Source organism: Schistocerca cancellata, chromosome 10, assembly GCF_023864275.1.
Source record: "Schistocerca cancellata isolate TAMUIC-IGC-003103 chromosome 10, iqSchCanc2.1, whole genome shotgun sequence".
NCBI lineage: Eukaryota > Metazoa > Arthropoda > Insecta > Orthoptera > Acrididae > Schistocerca > Schistocerca cancellata.
Genome location: NC_064635.1, coordinates 31,853,612 through 31,859,611, shown reverse-complemented (window position 1 = coordinate 31,859,611; position 6,000 = coordinate 31,853,612). Strand labels below are relative to the sequence as shown.

At 37.6% G+C, this 6,000-nt stretch overlaps 1 protein-coding gene across 1 annotated transcript in view; it reads left to right on the top strand.

The window, feature by feature from the left end:
- Positions 1 to 392: 392 nt before the first annotated feature.
- Positions 393 to 6,000, top strand: part of LOC126106427 (uncharacterized) — a 42,036-nt gene continuing 36,428 nt past the window's right edge. Inside the window, exon 1 of the mRNA XM_049912702.1 lies at positions 393 to 528. The gene's annotated coding sequence lies outside the window, so the exon portion shown is untranslated. The remainder of the gene's footprint in view (positions 529 to 6,000) is intronic.

The window sequence follows — 6,000 nt, the reverse complement described above, 5'->3', positions numbered from 1 at the left end:
AAAACGTGTAAGATATCAGACAATTATGCAAACTTTAAAAAATTAACAAATAAAAATAAAATGTAAAACAAAATTAATTTTGCATTTTATTCTCTATTGATAGGTAGAATAAAATTACAAAATTCTATATTATCAACCTTGAAACCAATTTTTTTTATTTGTCGATTAAATACGGAATTGGTATTGTCTTTTTCTGAATAGTTGCTAAATAAGCACTGCTTACATCACAGTGCTGAAACGAGGCATCTTCAGAACGGTTGTGGAAGACGGTTCGTCATGCTTTCACAGACGTCGTATTTGGATAACATGAAAATGAAAATTATGATGTGATCTTAAGAGCGACGAACGAATGTGACATTGCATAGTTGGCAGCCGTGTGCTGTACTGTGGCAGGTCGCGGAGCGGAGTGAAGTACCCATTTCTACGGCAGCAAGAGTCTCAAATTTTTGTGCCTGAAGTAATGTGTTCTGATTTGCCGTGTCAGTGACTCTTAATTTGCGACTTTCTTTACGTGCAAACACGCAAACGGTAAGTGAAACAGTGCGAACAAAAAGCTGTTATGGTTTTATCAGGATAATTGCGTTACTTCTCGATTCTGCGATAGATGTTTGATTAACTGATATAAATTTGGCATTCACCGAAACAATACGCACTTTAAAAATAAAGAGCTTTTCATTTGTTCTATACCTCTCCTGTATGAATTCTGGGTTTACGGTGGCTTCCGATCCCACCCGTCTACTTTGACGTAAGGGTGGTGTGTTTGTTGATGTCATGTTGCTGTAGGTGGTCGATGTGAAAGTGCTTAGTTTAATGTGTGTGGTATTGGGTTCATTCGAGTTTTGACTGTAATCGTGCTAACGTGCCCTTGAGTTAAGGTAGTAAGAGCGGTGGCCAACATAGTTGGTTTTGCCAGAATAAATTTTGTTTTGGTTTTATTCTGTAGTAATTGTGATGTTTTGCCTATTGTATATCTATGGTATGTCGGTTGTGTTTTAATTCATATAGTGAATATGGGGGTTTTGTTCCGCTTTTCGGAATTGTAGGTTTTGGTTTTTTGGTATCATAGCTGCGGTTGACCTATATAGGTCAAGGGTATGATTTGTTGCTGGTAACGAAACAATGTAATTTATTTTTTTATAATTGTTTACCATTAATTTGCCGGGGTTGTTCCGTTAGTTTCGTTTTATTTTTCGAATGAGAAATTATCGTTTCATTTTTATTTTTGTTCTCCTTTGTTGGCGTGTCTGTGTGTGGTAAAGTCATTGTCGTATCGTGTATTGTGGAACTAGCCGTTTCCAGCATATGGATGATGTCGTATGTCAAAGCAGACGGATGTAATCGGACTCTTCTGTAGTGCCGTTTTGTGTCATGTTTGCTCCAAATTACGCAGAAAATTGTTAATAAATTTTGCCCCTACCAAGTTCAAGTAACTTTATCCCTAACCTTTAGAAAGCCCATGTTTTGTAACTGGTATATAATGGTTCGTTTACGAAGTCTAAGAGTTTGATTACTTTTGGAGACGTTGTTTAAGTACAGTGACGGGGGGTGCGGGTAACCACGAAATCGTGATTGTTATACTATTATATCTGAGGAGGAACACCTGATCCACGCATGCGTAAACCACAAGAAGACGTTTCGTTTCGTTACGACATGTCTAAAGTGTTCCGCAATTTTCTCCAAAGGTACATGATTATCAACTAAAATTTTTCATGCAAATTGCTACTTACGGGAATCCTGTTGTAACATCAACAATTTTCTGAAAATCAGCGTAAGTCCCTAAATGCAGGTGCAAAATAAGTTCGTATTTAATGAAAAATGAAATAGTAGGGTAGTGCTGTAATTTATTTTTATAGAACACAATTAACGGAAAGAAAGTGATGACCTGTCAAAAGATTTAAAATACTGGGTCTTAAGCATTAAGCTGTCACTGTGAGAAACAATTTTCAAAATTAATTTTTATCCTTAGAGTCCTGTGAAATGAGCAATGTGACATTCAATATCTTTTAGTCACTGGCATGCAGCTAGAATTGAAATACATTGCAGTGTAAGTAGGATGATAATTGCAAAAAAAGGTGTGTTTTGTTAAGTGCAGCTACAGGACACAATGTTGTTAAAAGATTCCATATTTTAAAATAACATTAAGAACATCTGATGTGATATAATAAATGTATTATTTTTTTAAAATTTTACAAGGTCTTGTTTGCCCACATAAAAACTAGGTTGCACTTAACATTTAGGGTATTTTGTCCCATAAATAGTATATGGAGTATGTTCCCATTGGCAGTGGTGTGGTTTTTGGGTTGCTGTGCAAACATTTCCTGAGTAAATTTGTTCATCAAGGATATTTGTATACTGATTTTGTGACTCCCTCATGGCTACAATGGTACACTGGTTTTAATTTGATTTATTGGTCCATCTTTAAGCAATTTTCAATGTAATTGATGTCATCATTTTACATCCAGCATGTATGTACATAATAACTTATACATTTTTAAGATGTTGAAAGAATATATATGGTTTATACTGCACACATTTAGTAATCATTAAATATAAATGCATCAATCAGAATGACAAAAGGAGAAACTGTATTTGTAACGCAGCATATACACGGGAAAAAATATTTTAACAAATATAAAATATATGCTTGATACATGTTAATCGTAAGTATAAATTCATTGTAACATTGAAGCACAGTAATATGATACAATAACATTTTCGGAAAAGCTCAAGTGATATAGTAAACATGTCATACACAGCAGCTTTAGTAGATTAGATCATTTTTATTACTGGTACATATTTTCGATTCTTCTGTTGTATAGAAGGCATTTTGTTCAACCCATCTTTTTGTAGTATTTCTGTAGACATTCAGTCATACATTGTGTGCTGTAGGTGGTAACAAAAAAATAGTATTTCTATGTATGTGTAACTGTTTTGGGTTTTTTTTTTTAGTCTAGTAACTGTGGTGTCCATCTTCTGCCTATGATGTGAGTGATGGTGTTTTTTAAGCCACTTGAGCAATGTACGGAGGTGTCCAGGTGGATGTCGAGGATTATCAGTTGAAATCTTGTGGAAGAGTGTGGGCCAGCTGCTCTCCTCATTGTTTCTACACTCTCCTCAACATTGCTTCTGTATCTGTACCATCAGAGTACAGCTGATAAAATGTGCTGTCAGTAAGTCATACCCTTTCATGTTAATCTGTTTCATAGTTCCCCCCCCCCCCCCCCCCCTTCATGATATTTCTCCCATTCTTTTCTGAACATTTTCACAACAACCCAACTTTTTAATTTCCATAATTATTTACTTTCTTGCAACAGTTACACTTTCGATGTCTGTGGAATCTCTGTACATCTCGTTAAATTGAGAAATGCTTTGGATTTCTCTAAAAAATCTTACTATACATACACACTCAAGACCTTCAACGAAACCATGGACATTTGTATTCAAATAAGACAGGTGTCACACAATTTCATTTCATAACCAGTTTTGCTAGGTAGACGTGAGCATCATAGGATAACCATTCCCCTGGTGGCAACATGTTAGGGGTTAAAAGTATTATTCCGTACCAGAATTAAGTGTTAATTTCTTTTAAATATGATACCAAATGATACTTTCAACCCCTAATGTGTTGCCACCATGGCGGCATTTATCTGATACTGACATCTGCCGAGTGAAAGCAATTGTAAAATCAGATTGTGCGACTTGTGTCTTTTCATTTGAATATCAGTTGCAGTAATCAGAGTTTGTGACATGCCAGCATTTGTTATTAACCTGTTTTACTGCCTTTATCTTGTAAAGGTATGAAGTGGTAAAATAAAACAACATTGCCCCCTGTTTATATATGTCCCCAAGATATGAGACAGGAATTACATACCATCATTACCTCTGTTAGAGAGTAATTTTGGGCCAGGTTAATTTTTAACAGAATAACAGTGACCATTATGGAGGCTCCTAGGTTTGAATGTTGATGGCAGAAGTGCTACCATTAGGGAAGCATCTGAATCTACCCATCTGCTTTGACCAATGATGTGATCAGTATGTTGGATATGCCTACTTGCAGCATATAAAAAATGGTGACAATATCGTCACTACATATGCATGCCAACAAATGTGAACAAAAATAAAAACGATGCAAGAATGTCTCACTCCAACAATAATATGAAACTCAAATGGGACAACTGCGGGAAATGTGGGTATAGGGATGGGGACAAGTTAAATATATAACACGAGAGAGAGCCTATAGCGCAAACCAAGCCCATGATACCAACCAACCAACCAACATCTGGAATTCCAAAAAGCGTAATTGAACATTTCTCTTGACCCGTACAGCTCAAACGAAACCCTCAATACCAATAAAATCAATCCCTTGACTTATATACCTCAAACACAGCTCTCGATATATACTAGCAAACCACAACCACTAACTTCACACACCTACATAACTCACAAAACACCACCAAAACCTCCAGCAACTTGAAAACACAAAAAACCATATTCACTAGATGAATTAAAATACAATCTAAATAACATTAAGTTACAGACAAAACTTCAGAATTATTAGAGAATAAAACCAAAACAAAATACACTCTCAAAAAATGCCTCCACCAAAGTCACCTAGGTTGGTTGGCGAGTGGGCGCGTGCACGCACACACACACACACACACACACACACACACACACACACACACACACACACACACACACACCAAACTAATCACATCTAACAAAGATGGCGTATGCATAAACAAGTTGGAAAAAATACAATAACTCTCTGAAAACAAAGCAAGCACTACCAAATCCACAGTGCTGAGCACCCAGACTCAAACCAACTTCGTCGCCACAGTGATAACCAAGATTCAGTTGAACCCTCTACCACGCATTAAACTCAGTATGTCGACATCCACAACCAGGGGGCACCATCAAATAAAACAGCACGACATCTATAAACACAAACCACCTCAAAAACACCAGGCGATAGTGCTGTCATACACCACACCACCATTATGTCATAGGCCAAACCAGACATTTGGAATCGGGCACTTCCAATGACCCGGAATGCTGGGATGTCACCTTGGGAGGTTAGGGGGCGATTCTTCTCGAAAATCTAGACTTGGGGAATTACTTTTAACTGTTAATATCAGAGAAATCTTAGAATTTCAGAAATTTTGTAAAATCTAAAGGAATTCTTCCCCCCCCCCCCCCTCCCCCCCCCCCTCCCCCCCCCCCCTCCCCTCACTCCCCCACCATTGGAATTTTGTTGAGCTTTACAAGTCACAGATTTTAAAATACTTAATATTTCAAAGTGTGTTAATTATTAGAATCCCAATGTAACTTGTCAATGTTTAAAATCTGCAGTTTTCCTAATTGCGGAAGTTGTTAGTGTGAGATGCTCAATGCTCGCCACTCATCATTAATTTCTCAGGAGCTTCATACGACATCTTCCTCCACATACTTGGAATTCCCAGGGTGTAACCCCCTCCCCTCATCTCCACTCTACCCCCCCCCCCCCCCCACACACACACACACCTCCCAAGTTTGAGTAGCCACCCTGGATGTAGTTGGCACTTAGACCAGACCAACCAGGTAAATTTCAACGTACCAGATATGAAGAGTTCCCTCAAAACTTTCTTGTAAGATGGAACATAGCTGTTTGTAATAACTGTTTAGGATTGCGTTTGAAAATGGTGCCTACTCTCACAGTGTACTCTTGTCTTCCTAGGACCAAGTTTTTAAATAGAATCCAACAGAGTCACTCAATCTCGGTATTGTGGAGCAGTCATCACTTAGTGTCAGAGCCCATCACAAGACCCCATTTGTGCGAAAGACTGTCATTAATGCTGCACACCTACCAAATATAACATTTTATTAAGTGATTAGCATGAAATTGGTTGTGGTGTATACCTTGACATTTTACTCAGGTGGAAAAGCCAAACATCGGAAGAAACTAATATACATGGCACTTTTAGCAGAAAAGCATGAACTTGAAAAGCTTGTTGCAGTGGC